The 14,922-nt window shown below is 44.4% G+C and overlaps 1 long non-coding RNA gene across 13 annotated transcripts in view; it reads right to left on the bottom strand.

Annotated features, from left to right (window-relative positions):
• The window catches only part of LOC144301939 (uncharacterized), a 65,870-nt gene that overhangs the window by 26,271 nt on the left and 24,677 nt on the right, over positions 1 to 14,922 (bottom strand). For 11 of the 13 annotated variants that reach the window (XR_013368854.1, XR_013368856.1, XR_013368851.1 and 8 more), the window contains one exon: positions 12,596 to 12,759. This is a non-coding gene — a long non-coding RNA (uncharacterized LOC144301939). Of the gene's footprint in view, positions 1 to 10,633; positions 10,747 to 12,595; positions 12,760 to 14,922 lie in introns of all 13 variants that reach the window. The other 2 variants (XR_013368846.1, XR_013368855.1) reach the window with 1 other exon arrangement.

Here is a 14,922-nt window from a genome sequence, read left to right as displayed (position 1 = left end):
TTTGGGGAGGGTATGCCAGGATGGTGTGTCTCAGATCCTTGGGCCATCAGCTGGATGCATCGGTTTCCTTAGCTTGTTCTGTCTCCAAGTGGTGGCTCATGGCCCAAGACATCCAGAGAACATGGGCTTTTGACAGAGTGGACATCTCTAGGTGGCTCACCTCTCATAGGACAGTGCTTCCAGAGGTAAGAAGCCCCAGCTGCTCCGTGAAGGGCAGCACCATAAACTGAGCAATTTGTTACCACACTGTGTTGGCCACAGTCCCCAGGCCTACCCTAGACTTGAGGAAGCCAAGACCCCACTCCATCATGGTGGAAGGGCAAGTTCATACATCACTGCTGTCATCTCAGAAAAAAACCCATGTGCCATTCTGATGGGAGTGGAGGGGTGCAGGGAAAGGTTTAACTCTCCCTCTGCTCGAGTTGGACATTGTCACTGCCTCTTCCTAAACCTGCCTTGGCAGCACCCACCAAGGCCTCATCAACTTCCTCCTCGGTAGTTCACATACCTCTTCTCCCACAAAAGATAGCAATGAGAAAAACAGAACCTCATCATATTAATAACATTCCAGGCAGAGCAGAATAGTGGCTCCCTGATGACAACACAACATTCAAGATAGCTACTGCTGCCCTTCCTGAATTTCTACCTATGTGGAAGCCACAACAAGCTTGTCCTATAAAACAGTATGGGACTGTTTTATACTGTTTTATAAGAGACAAACAACTGGATAATGGGCCTTAACAAGCCCTGGATGGGAGAAGCCAGAGATGAGAAATGCAGTCGGACAGCTGTTCATATGGCCCTAGCACGCAGCTTGACCAAGGTAATTGATGTCAAATGGAATCCAAACAACCTGTCTCTGGGGTCTTGTCCATACTTTGAAATGCAAAAAGGAGGCTATCGGGGCCAAAGATCCAGGAGAAACAAAATAGGTGGAACCTACCCCACTCCCTGGGTGTACCATATTGCCAGAAATTGGAGAACCAGTTTCTTGAGCGGTGCCTTCACCCACCATGGGCCAGACCAAATGGGACACCTAGTCACTTGCAACTAACATATCTATGCCTGGGAGATAGGCCTCTAAGTGACAAATTCTGCCTCTAAGCATTGAGGAGTTGCATAAGCCCATAAGGGCATATGAGATCCTAAAAGGAAGGGAGCCTTGGCTATGATTACTTGCCAGAGCCTGGTCCCTAAGGGCTGCCAAGGCCCAGAAGCCTATTATGTGTGCACAAAGCAGACAGCATGAGATCCCCACAGAGTCCAAGTTGGGTGTAGAGACAGATAACAGAGCTGAGAGGGGACAGAACAGAAAGACCCCAGTGTGAGCTCCTCATGAATTTCTCAGTTTATATATTGTGATTGTCTCAATGATCTTTTTGAATGAAAAATATTTTGCTTTTACCATGTTTTTTTTTTTTTTAATTTTTGTCTTCTCAGGAACCACAGAATTCTGACCATGGCTTTGGTTTAATTGTAGGCTACTTTTTGTAGAATGACAGAAAAAAAGGAAGCTCTCAAAAGATATGTCTAGAGGAAGAGTCAGGGAGATGCCAAAAGAGAGCAAGAAAGAATTCAGGGCCCCCTTGGAGTTGGAAGGAAGCAGAAAGACACTCTCCAGTCTAGTCAGCATCAGTTAGCCTGTCTCAGGGCTGGAGGAAGGAGACTTGAAGTGACTTTAAGGCCACCAAGACTTGAATGGCTTGCTACCCCATGCTGACCCCAACACTAGCATCTGTAATAGGTTAAATAGTATTCCTGAGAGATTTATGTCCACTCAGAACCTCAGAATATGATATTATTTGGAAATAGGGTCTTTGCAGATATAATTAGTTAAGGATCAAGACAAGAGTATAGAGTGGGCTGTAAATCCAATGACTGGCATCCTTATAAGAAAAGGAAAAGACACATATCAAGAAGAAGACCAAGTGAAGACAGAGGCAGAGACTGGAGAGATGCAGCCACAAGTGAAGGAACACATGGAGGCACCAAAATCTGGAAGAGGCAGAAATCATTCTCCCCTAGAACCTTCAGAGGAAGCATGGGCCTGTCAACATCTTCATGTCGGACTTCTGTCCTCCAGAACTGTGAGACAGTAGGACATGTCTGTTGTTCTAAGCCTCCCCATCTGCGGTGTTTTGTTACAGCTACCTTAGGACCTGAATGCAAACCCCCAGTGTCAAATCAGCAAGGAAAGCGAAACTCAGAAACAGAACTACACACACAAAGAAAGGCAGTAAAAATGGGGTTAGCCACACTGTTGGGTCCAGGACCTACCATGGTTTCCCTGAGCTCAGGAGACACCACGTCCATACTTCTCCCACCTAAACAGGAGTGATTTGATCTGTGTCTGGGCTCCACCAGGGACACGTGGCTGTGGTGTCCCTAACTGGCAGGAAGGCATCAGAACAATAACAGTCCACCTCCCTAGCTTGCCCGGACAGCTCCTGTCCCTCGTGTTTCATGGGGAATAAAGTGAATGAAAGAGCCTGTGGTATCTCTTCAGTCTTGACGGCAGGCGAGGTGGGAGCTGGGAGCACCCACTGTAGGTGAGGATGAGAGCTCTGAGGGATGAAGCCACTTGCCCGTCTAGAGTCTATGCCAGGGGCAAGCCCAGGGAAGGAAGGCATAGAGCACAGGGATTTCAGGAATGTATGTGGAATTACCCATCAAAAGGGATGTCGTGCATCACCTGGGTCACAATCTAAATGTCAACCACTTCTATAGCAAGTGGCGGTCTCCACTGTTTGGCAAATAAAAGGCACTAAGCTTTCCACACAGCCATTCTTCAGAGTGAGAATAATGAGAAGACAAGAAAGGTCAGCCATGCTCGGAAGTAAAGAGCCGAACCCGTGGAGTGATATTTGTTCTTCCTGTGTGCCTTCATGTTTAGTTACACTTTCCCAGTGCATTTTCAAAAAGAAAAAATACACAGCATTGAGATTTGCTATGCCTTCCCTTCAGGCTACACCCTGTCCTCTGGGGGCCATAGCCTGTCAGCATGAAGCCCAAGCACAGGCTTAGGAGAGGCTTTCTGCAGGAAGCAATGGCCTCCTTCTTATCGACAGATCTTATGGGGTCCCATGAGGGAGAAGGGGAACTGGGATCCTTTTGGATCCAAGAAAGGAGGGCAAGGGGAATGGCTCCACCAAGAGGGAGATAAAGTCATCCAGATTTTGTGCCCTGAGCACTGGAGGCAGGACAGGTTCTGCTGGATTGCTGGACAAACTCACCCTGCTAAGGTGGCACTGGGACATGACAGCCTGCAGATGTTCCCCAGGAGCTGTGCAAAGGGCATGCCCAGGGTTCAACCAGGTAAGTACCAGGAATCAACTAGGAGTAGGGCCAGGGCTCACCTGGGGGCAGGACCAGAGCTTACTGGGGAGCAGGATCAGGGCTTACCCAGGGGCAGGCCAGGATCACCAAGGAGCAAGACAAAGCCCAGAATAGTCTGGAAAACACACCATGTTGCCTATTGCTTAGCAGAGGACACTAGCACATCCTTGACTTCATCTAGTTATGTATGACTTCCTTTTTTCCTAAAACCCCATAGCACACAGAGATCTAGAATTCTAAGGGTTTGTATCAGGGAGACATAATCCCATCCCTCATTTCATAGCTGAAGGCCAGAAGGAGATGCAGGTGGCCAAAATGTCACCTTTCCAGGTCCAGCAAGACCTGGATCCTCTGCCATTGGTCCAACACACACTTGTGTGCTCCTTGCACTCACAGCCAGAATGACAGTGTTCTAAGGCACCCATGCACATCGACCCTGCCAGTTCTTTGAACACAAGGTTCAGAGGGCTGATGGCTCAGAAAGGAGCCCAGCTGTCAGTGTCTGCTCTGAGTTTACTGAGGTCACCTGGGGTAGCTGACCAAGGGGAAAACCCCTGGAGGACAGACACAGCACAGTGGTTACACGCACCCACTGTGGGCTCAAGGAGGAGGTAGGTTCACATCTGCCATGCTCGGTGTATCTCTGGGCAAGTCATTCAACCTCCCTGAGCCTCAGCATCTCAGCAGAACCTATATCAAGTTGTGTCACCAAGATAGTTGAGATGCTATGAGCAAAGGCTTAGCTCAGTGCCTGGACTGTACTGATGTTCAACAATTATAGTCAAGAAATACATCAATTACCTTCCAAATTACTGCACTAGAAAAATCCAACTTGCCGTCCTGAATTTCCACCCAAGAGAACCTAAGCAGAGAACCCCAGAGAAGGGACAGAAAAGTGACCCATGACTACTGCTTCATTCTAGCGCCTGCCTGCCATAACCCATCCTTCTACCCTCATTGCCCAGTGAAGACCAGATCAAACCATGCTTGGTGGCATTGCCTCCTGTCCACCCTGGTGCTGCCCCCATATGCAGGGCTGGCCTCTGCACTCACAGCACAGAGAAGGAATGCTGCCCAACCCAAATCCAAAGGCAAATCCCTTTTTCTCTGACCCTGAAAAGTTTGGGAACACATCCCCAGAGGCTAACTAGCCCCTTCTGGAACGTGCAAAAGGAGAAAGCCGATCCCATACGCTGACCTTCTAGCCTTTCCAGACTTTAATATCACCAGCCTCCTGGAGGCCCTGCTTGGAATAAGCAACTGCCTCTAAATCTGGAGTCTTAAGTTCTTTTCTCATCCTTCCTTCAAAGAAAGTCATTTGGACGAGAAAAGCAGACTGGCCACATGACCACGGTTAACACAGAAAGTTCCATTTGTGAGTGCCTGGTGTGTATACTAAAAAGAGCAACCACCATGTGGGCACTGAGCTATGTGCTTCACAGACATTAACTCATGGGATTCTCCACGATACATGATGAGCTAGGTTTACTTATCCCTGTTGCTGAGATGAGATAACTGAGCTCAGAGGATTTGAGAACCAGTCCCAGGCCTTGAAGGTAGCAAGTGGGGACAGCCAAGAGTCTAGTCTACATTGTGACCCAGTGTCCACACAAAGCAAGCCAGGAGCCCTCCCTGTGTATGTTTACACCCCTCCAATGTCTGAAACTAAGATTTCCATGCACCCAGTGCCCATTAACTGACAAAAAGTTCTGGAAGCTCTGAATGCCTGAATGGCAATAATTTATCTGTAAAATAATTGTTTCTGGTGGGTCTGGCTGTCAAAATGCCCGTCAGTCTCATGTCAGCCCAAATTAAGAATGTCAGCATTATTATGACTGGGAAGACTTCTGGCAGCAACTTCCAATTATTTCATTAGTAACCCTGTGTTGCTTATCACCTCCCCGAAACAAATATTTTGGGCATGACTGAAAGTTATCATTTCTTCCCCAAAGTTGCTCTCATGTTTGCTAATTCAGCCCCTAAAATAAGAAGATGATGCATATCAGGTTTAAAAGAACTCAGAATCTTACAGAAATAAGAAGCACCCTTCTGCTAAGAGAGCTCTCTTCTCAGAGATGGGCCCCCCAGCCCTGCATGGATGGAGCATGAGATCATAAGCATCTGAGAAATCAGAACACTCAGCATTTTATCACTGAGCTCCGTCCTGATTGCCCAAAGCCTCTGGACCTGGCGGTGTTACAGGAGTGGGGGTAGTGCGTGGTGGTACATCCTGGAAGAACCTGAAAGTGAAAAATCTAAGACTGCCCCTGAGCACTGAACTGTGTTTTCAGCATGAGTGGGGAGCACACCAGAGTCCCCAGGACACCCAGCATCCTTACTGGGCATGTCAGGGTCGAGACAGCCTGCGGGATCCCCATGTGGCCACTCAATCAGTCAACTTGGTTAATTTTCACTGGGGGAAACTGAGGCCCTAAAACTGTAATTCAGGGCAGGATTAGGACACAGGGCTGTCTGGCTCTGAAGTCCACTTGCCCCATGAGGCCAGGCTAAAGGACTGGGGCTGGGGCAATCTTTACAAAAGGGGCTGCCATGCTCGTGCTGTGCGTTGAGAAGATTCCTCTGAGAGCAGAGGAAGCTGAGGCTAATAAAGCTTGAAGGTAGACTGGCCGGGACACTGGCACTGCTGGCACGCGGCAGGAGTTGGGGTAACACAGGGGGAGAGGAGGGGGAGCGATGTGACAGGTGTGGTGAGTCTCACAGTGATTTGAGGTCAATTGAGGGCAGGCCCAAAAGCTCGCTGAGCATCTGACATTTGAGATTCCACCTATGGATTCCATTAGCCAGGCCTTCCTTTCGAATTTCTAAGTGCAAGCCCCATGTTCACTTAAATCCTTGGGAGATGTGTTGTTTCAGCTCTGCGCAAAGAAAGTCTTCCTTGGATTGAGGTGCAATGGGATGTTTCGGCTTTCACAAAGAACCACAATGCATCCCTCCGCAGGTCCCCAGGGCACCAACCTCCCTGCAAGGCTGAGAGCTATCAACACAGGCTCTCACAGTAGATACCACAGGAGATACTGGGGGAGTTTCCATGACGTGGCCACACTGCAACTAAAGACCATAGTCATCATACTCATCTTCCAGGGTTTTCTAAAAGCAGGCAAGGGATGCATCTCTAGAAAGATTAAATACACCATCCTGTGCAGCTGCCTCTATGCATCGAAGGACACTGAGCAGGGAACCAGACACACAGGAATGCCTACTGTCTAGTGGCCCCACCTCATGGAGTAAGGGCAAGATCCTTGTGTGCTTTCTATCATGTCCCCTCCAAAAAAGCTATGTTGAAGTGCTGGTCCCTGGTACCTGTGAATGTGACCTAATATGGAAATAGAATCTCTCCAGATGGAATCTTTCCAGAATGAGGATATGCCGAAGTAGGATGAGCTCTCAATCCAATATGACTGGTGTCCTTATAAGAAAAGGAGAGACACAGACACACACACATAGGAGCTCCATGTGACGACAAAGACCCACAGAGTGAAGGCGGCTGTGGGATGTGGAGCCAGAGACTGGACTGATGTGTCTACAAGCCAAGGAGAGCCGAGTACTACTGACAAACACCAGAAGCTACAAGAGGGAGCGTGGCCCTGCCAACACCTTGATTTCAGGCCTCTAGTCTCCAAAATTGGGAGAGAATAAATGTCTGTTGTTTTAAGCCACCCAGCTTGTGTCCTTTGCTATAGCAACCTCAAGAAATTAATACAATCCTTTATATAGGAGCCAACACTTGCATGACCTTACTGGCCTTCTCACTACCCCTCACATCCCTGCAAGGGTCTCATGCCTCCCACCTGCCTCGGTTGCTCTTCCTTCTGACATCCTCTGGGCTTACCCCCTTCTACCTTTCAGGTGTCTGCTCAGATAACACTTTTTAACACTACCCTGACCACTCTCTATATATACACAAGCCTACCCACTCTTGGCTCTCCATATTCTTCTCCAGTATCTACCTATTATAAGATGAATTGGGTCTCCCCTCTCCCAATAATTATGCTGGAGTCCTAACCCCCATTTACCTCAGAGAGTGACCTTATTTGGAGATAGGATCTTTACAGAGGTGACCAAGCTATAAAGAAGTCATTAAGGGTGGCCCTAATCCAATATGACTGGTGTCCTTAAAAGAGGGGAAGACTGGACAGAGACAGACACAGAGAAAGGAGACAATGTGAAGACAAGGGAGAAGCCAACCAGTACAAGCTAAGGAAAGAGGCCTGGAACGGTTCTCCCTTACAGCCCTCAGAAAGAATCATCCCTATTGATCCCTTGATCTCAGACTTCTGGCCTCCAGAACTGTGAGATAAATGTCTGCATTGGTTTAAGCCACCTAATCCGTAGTATTTGGTTAAGGCAGCCCTAGAAAACTAATATACTACCTGACTTATTACATGCTTATTTCTTTTTTTCTTTCCTCCCTATTAGAATCTAATCCCCTATGGGCAAGGAATTTTTATGTTTTATTCACCACCCAAGTGCTTGGAGCAGTGTCTGGTGTGAAGCTGTTCTGCAATAAATATTTATGGAATAAATGAATGAATTTGTAAATTGCTCACTCTGTGACTGGCACCACAAATACATCATGTACAATCCTGAGGGCTTTTTCCTCCTGACAGCAAGTGCCTGGTGTCTTTTCCAGTACTATTTCTCTGATCATCCAACATGAACTGGGTGTCCAACAATTCAACTCAATCTGACGGCATCTACCTGGCATTACGTCAGATCCCAAAAAGCTAAAGGGCTCAGTTCCTCAAGACTGTTCCCTAGTTCAGACATCAGTCTCAATTCCCAGGCCCCCCAATCTTCTGACAGAGGTATAAATCAGAGGTTCCCAAAACATCCATCCCCTTAGGTTTGATAATCCTTTGGAATGACTCACAGAACTCAGAAAGGCACTCTACTTACTATTACCAGTTTGTTATAGAGGATATAACTCAGGAACAGCCAAATAGGAGAGATGTGGGGTTGAGGAGAGGACAGAGCTTCCCTACCTTCTCCAGGTGTGCCACCCTCCCAATACCTCTATGTGCTCAGCAATGTGAATGCTCCCTAAATCCCATCATTTAGGGGATTTCATGAAGATTCCATTATGTAAGCATGGTTGATTAGATCACTGGCCATTGGTGATTGATTCAATCTCCAGCCCCTCTTCCCTACCCAGAAGTCAGGGAGTGGGGCTGAATGATCCAGTCTTCTAATGAGAGTCTGGTCTTTCTGGTTACTAGTCCTCATCCTGAGGCTATCTAAGGTAAGACACCAAGAATCCCTTCATTAGAATGAAAGATGATCCTATCACTTTTGTCACCTTTCATTCCAAGGCTTCCAAGAAGCTCCATGCCAGGGACTCAAGACAAAGACCAAATATTTTTCTTATTATGCCACAAACCCCCAAGTCTGCAAACCAAGCAGGATTACCCTTGTACGAATCTAAGACTCTCTGTGGCACACTCCAGCACATGGTCAGGTAGGAATTCCAAGTGAGGTTTGACTTCTTTCTTTACATTGTGTACTTCCACTGCCAAATAGCTAGAAGCCAGTTCTTGAGTAGACAGAGAAGAGTGATGGGTTCAAGTGCAAGTAGAGAAGCCTCTTTTACCAGCCATGAGCTAGGGCACAGTTGCCATCAGGAACAGTCATCATCCAAGTCACAGGTTCAAGACTCTTAGGTAAGATAAGAATGACTGTGTAGGTTTGATTATCACTCTACTTTTCAAAGTTTTCATGCCTGAAATTCTGAAGTTACCAACAGCTGCTTCGGGTTATGTTATACTAATGGAACTTGAAATGTACAGCACCAATTTTAATATATATCTGCACAAATTAAGAGAAATAATGTAAAATAAGAAGGTGTAACACAGCCAGCCTCATGGTTCTGCTAGAGAATCCTTATTAGGAAACAGAAGCTACTTGCCCAGATTCGGGACCTGCCCTGTGGATGGCTGATGAATCCGTCAGAGGACTCAGTGTTTATCCCATGCCCAGCACTATCCTGTAGCTGTTTCTCTACCGGTTGTGATTGGGCTCTGCCAGCTGGAAGATAAAGATCATTTTCCTCCAAAAGCATATTACCTGCTCAGAATTATGTGAGGAATGAGTCTAGAACTAAGTATCTGCTGCTACCAACCTGCTCTCCTAAGTTCTAAATCATAGGGCCCTGGGCTGTATTAAGCATCATCCTGGGGGATCCTAGGAAGGTAGAGATTTGCCTGAGTCCTTTGTCTCTTACAGGTTGAGAGGAAAATTGTATTAGCAAGGATTCTGAAGAGAATCACAACCAATATAGGTAGATAGACTTCTAGAAATTGGCTCACATGATTATGGAGGCCAAGTCCATGATCTGCTATCTGCAAGCTGGAGAATCAAGAAAACCAATGGCATAATTCGATCTGAGTCAAAGGCCTGAGAACCAGGGGAGTAGATGGTATAACCCTCACTCCAAGTCCAAAGACTGAGAACCAGGAACACCAATGTCAAAGGCCAGGAGAAGATGGATATACCAACTCAAGGAGAAAACAGATTCAACCTTTCTCTGTCTGATTTGTTCTATGAATTAGATGATGCCCACCTGCATTGGTGAGTCTACTCAGTCTACTGATTCAAATGTAATTTCTTCTGGAGACACACCCAGAAATTGTTTCTCTAGCTGTCTGGGCATCCCTTAGTCCACTCAGGTTGACACATAAAATCAACCACCATAAGAACATAGCCCTAAACCTGCTGTCCTGAAGGCCCTGCAGCCATGACTCAGGTTCCTCCAGAATCAGGTATTTGAATTTCTGCTAAGTTTGGCCTTGAAGACCCCAGGGATAGCAGCCAGTCTCCTGCCTTAGCATCACCTCCCATTTGAGTGAGCAGGGGATCCCATTCAGAATTGGGCTTCCCTTGTTCTCTTGGTTACAGGTAACTTAGACATCCGGGGACAGCTTTGAAAAGAGATGTCTGACTGTACATAACAGCAAGTTGTTGTGATTATTATTATTGTTGCCATCTTTGTTTTTGTTCTAGCAAAATGGGTCTTACAAGGTTGTGCAGGTAACTACAAATTAGATCTTTCCCTTAAAAATCCACAAGGCCCCTGTATCCTTAGAATCAGGTAGGAGGCAGGGCCTGCTGCCAAATCCTTCCCTGTACCTCTCTCTCCCCATCTTAGTCACAGAGACTCTAGCTTCTGTGTGAACCATATCTTCTGACACCTACTAATCAAAATGATCATCTGTCACTGACTTGGGCCAACTGGTCTTAAGTTTGAAGAAGGTCTCAAAGTAGCAATCAAACAAACACAAACCTGGAGAAACACAGATCCAAGTGGCTTCAGGACCAGAACCTGTCAACACCAGCGTTCTCATACACAAATCCTTTGTCCTGGGCAGGAGCGTCATAAGCACAGGTATTGGAGCCCTAGGAATGAGGATACTGCCTTGTGAGGGGGCCTGGCAGGCCACAGATGCCTTGAGAATGGGACAATTAGGAGTTTAAGAATGCCAAGGCCCATGGAAGGGGGCACAGTGAGACTCAAGATCACTAGAGCATAAGCATAAGCCCCAGAGCTAAAATCAGGGAACCTCTGAGGCAGGAAGGTCTGAGAAAATCCATAGACAATGAGAAACATGTGGCTTAAGTTCTCCTGAAGAATAAAGTTTTCCTTAATTGGAGAATTATAAAATAAAAATTGAAATGCATGATGCAGGTCACCTGCTGATCTCATATAATGTACGTCATATGCTTATCTTGATAAAGAGTTTTGTTAAAAATACTAAAACATGTATTGCCTTTATTTGTCAGGATGCCTTGCATTGCAATTTCTAAGAAATGGAAAAATGTATTTACCTCCAGGAGGTCAAAAGCTTCCTGCTCTGAAACAAGAGAGGAATATCACTTGTGTTGTGTTGACAGATTTGTTGGTTTGTAATGTATATAAAATTCTATGTTCTTAATTCAGCTTTGCACTTCTTACCTCTATGGAGTAGGTGTAAATTAATTACCTCTAAGAAATAAAGTGTGAGACTAACATTAGCTTCTACAGCGAGGAAGCTGGGTGCCCAGAAATATCCCACTGAGTATGGGGCTCATCAAGATTGTTTATAAGGATAAGAGGGTATAAAACTATCCTGCTTTATTTAGGTAACCTAAGCAAAATTAATTATGTTTATTTTTTGTACATTACCCACATAATCTCAAATTTTCAGTTTGCTTTCCTAGAGGCCACATCATTTTATAATTTCTGGGTTTTGTCCCTAAAGTCACTATTTATGAGTCACTGCATATCCTTATTCAAAACTGTTTTATTGTCAGCTCTGAGCCAGATGTGTGCTGGAGATGAGGTTACATACCTAGGAGACCAGTCCAGGAAGTCAACAGCGGAAATCAGGAAATAATTAGCACCTTGGTTACACTCAGCATAGAGGAAAGAGGAGGCTAATTCACATTTGTTTTGTAAGAGAGTACATCAGCTACAAATGGTCCCTAACCACATATTTGATCTCTTTCAAAATCCAGTGAGGAAGTTGATTTTGTTAAACATCATGCCTCTGAGGATCAACTAAGGTAGCCATTGATACTTACGCAGGAAAGGTAGACTGAGACCCTTGTCTAGCAATTCAATTCTATTCAATAACTGTCTACTGACTACCTACCTTGTAACAGATATTGTTTCTGTGTACTAAAGTTTCTGTAGTGAACAAAATAGGCTAAAATATTTGCTCTTCAAGAGTTATACTCTACTCAGAGAGACAAACAACAAACTAAATAGCTAGAATATACTGTATTTTTAGATAGTGCTCAGTTCTAAGGAGAAAAATAAAACAAAGAAGGAAGATAGCAATGTAGGGGGTACGTAGTGAAAATTTGAGATACCTTGACTATGGAAACCAATAGAAGAGATAAAACAAAACTAATTTTTAAAAATACTCAGACATAAAATGGTCAGGAAAGGAAGAGAAAAGAAACAAATAACAGATGGGACAAATAGCAAGATGCATAGCAAAATGGTAGATTTAAACCCATTAATATAAATAATTATATTAAATATAAATGATCTAAACACTCCAGTTAAAAGTAAATATTATCAAATTGATAATCAGAACCCAACTATATGCTATCCATAAAAAATTCATTTTAAATATAGAGACACAAATAGGTGAAACATTTAAAAATGAGGAAAAGTATGCCAAATAAATACTAATCATGAAATAGCTGAAATGATTATATTAAAATTAGACATAGCAGATGTCAAGATCAGGAATATTACCTGAGGGATGCCTCAGTGGCTCAGTTGGTTAAGCATCTGCCTTTGGCTCAGGTCATGATCAAGTTCCAAATCAGGCTTCTGGGATCAAGTTCCAAATCAGGCTCCCTGTTCAGTGGAGACCCTGCTTCTCTCTTCTCCTGCCGCTCCCCCTGTGTGTGCTCTCTCTGACAAATAAATAAATAAAATCTTTATTTTAAAAGGAGTATTACCTGAGATAGAGAGCTTTTATAAAAATAAAAGGATAAATTACATAAGAAGCTGTAATGAGGGGATCCCTGGGTGGCGCAGCAGTTTAGCGCCTGCCTTTGGCCCAGGGCGCGATCCTGGAGACCCGGGATCGAATCCTACGTCGGGCTCCCGGTGCATGGAGCCTGCTTCTTCCTCTCCCTCTGCCTGTGTCTCTGCCTCTCTCTCTATGTGTGACTTTCATAAATAAATAAATAATTTAAAAAAAGAAGCTGTAATGATATTAAATGTAATCAATTACAAAGCTTAAAATAAGAGAAGTAACATGAAATAAAAATAAGAGAACTGAAGGAAGAAATAGACAAAGCTGCAATCATAGTTGTATACTTCAAAATACTGGCACAAGAAGAAAAATGAGAAACATATATCAGATATTGAATTTGTAATTTAAGTTCTTACACATTGCTTGTCAATTATACTTCAATTTAAAAGAAACATAAGGGGATCCCTGGGTGGCACAGCGGTTTGGCACCTGCCTTTGGCCCAGGGCACGATCCTGGAGACCCAGGATCGAATCCCACGTTGGGCTCCCGGTGCATGGAGCCTGCTTCTCCCTCTGCCTGTCTCTCTCTCTCTCTCTCTCTCTCTCTCTCTCTCTCTGTGACTATCATAAATAAATAAAAAATAAAAAATAAATTTAAAAGAAACATAAGGGCAGCCCGGGTGGCTCAGTGGTTTAGTGTCGCCTTCAGCCCAGGGTGTAGTCCTGGAGACCCAGGATCGAGTCCCACATCTGGCTCCCTGTATGGAGCCTGCTTCTCCCTCTGTTGTGTCTCTGCCTCTTTCTCTCTCTGTGTATATCATAAATAAATAAATGAAATCTTTAAAAAAATTAAAAAATAAAAGAAACATAAGTCAAAGAAATCAGTTTCATTAGTAAAATTATATCAAATAGAAATAAAATGCCAGTCTCTTTTAGAAATATAGGAGGAAACACTTCTGTACTCATTTTATGACAAAGATAAGATGAGAAAAGAAAACTATAGTACAATATCCCTCATAAGGTTAGATCCAAAAATCTGTAACAAAGTAACATCAAATAGAATTCAAGAAAATATAAAAACAATGATACAGGGATATCTGGGTTGAGAGTATGCCTTTGGCTCAGGGCATGATCCTGTGATCCCAGTATCCTGGGATCCACTCCCACATGGGCTCCCTGTGGGGAGCCTGCTTCTCCCTCTGCCTGTGTCTCTGCCTCTTTCTCTGGGTCTCTCATGAATAAATAAATAAAACCTTAAAACAACAACAACAAAACCACAATGATACATCATAACCAATGGAATTCATTCCAGGAATATAAGATTGCTTTCCTCCTTATGCTGGTAACAAGGCAAAGGTATTCACCATTACTGCTGCTTCCTTTTTTTTTTTAGTTTCAGAGGTAGAATTTAGTATTCATCAGTCTTATATAACACCCAGTGCTCATTACATCAAGCATCCTCCTTAATGCCTATCACCCAGTTACCCCATCCTCCTTGCTCACCTCCTCTCCAGCAACCTTCAGTTTGTTTCCTAGAGTTCAGCATCTCTTATGGTTTGCCTCCCTCTCAATTTTCATCTTATTTTATTTTTCCTTCCCTTCCCCTATGTACATCTGTTTTGGTTCTTAAATTCCACATATGAGTGAAATCATATGGTATTTGTCTTTCTCTGACTGACTTATTTCACTTAGCATAATACCCTCTAGTTCCACCCACATTGTTGCAAATGGCAACATTTCATTCTTTTTGATGGCTGAGTAATATTCCCGTGTGTGTGTGTGTGTGTGTGTGTGTGTGTGTGTGTGTGTTCCTCTTTATTCATTTGTCAATGGACATCTGGGATCTTTCTATATTTTGGCTATTGTTAACATTGCTACTATAAAGCTAGGATGGCTCTCCAGAGATGTCCAGAATTAACATGGTAGCTGGAGACTTTTCTATTCCCACATCTATTATTCATTGCATCTTGGATGCTACCAGGCTGAGAGTATATGGTTTGGCCAGACAGCTCCCTTCAGCTGAGTACAATGCCTGGGGAAGGTCTCAGCTGAGATGCATTAGTAACCAAACTCCTGACAAGTGAGGATGAGTGCTCAG

The sequence above is a fragment of the Canis aureus genome, chromosome 30, assembly GCF_053574225.1.
Source record: "Canis aureus isolate CA01 chromosome 30, VMU_Caureus_v.1.0, whole genome shotgun sequence".
NCBI lineage: Eukaryota > Metazoa > Chordata > Mammalia > Carnivora > Canidae > Canis > Canis aureus.
This window is presented reverse-complemented; position numbering and strand designations above follow the sequence as displayed.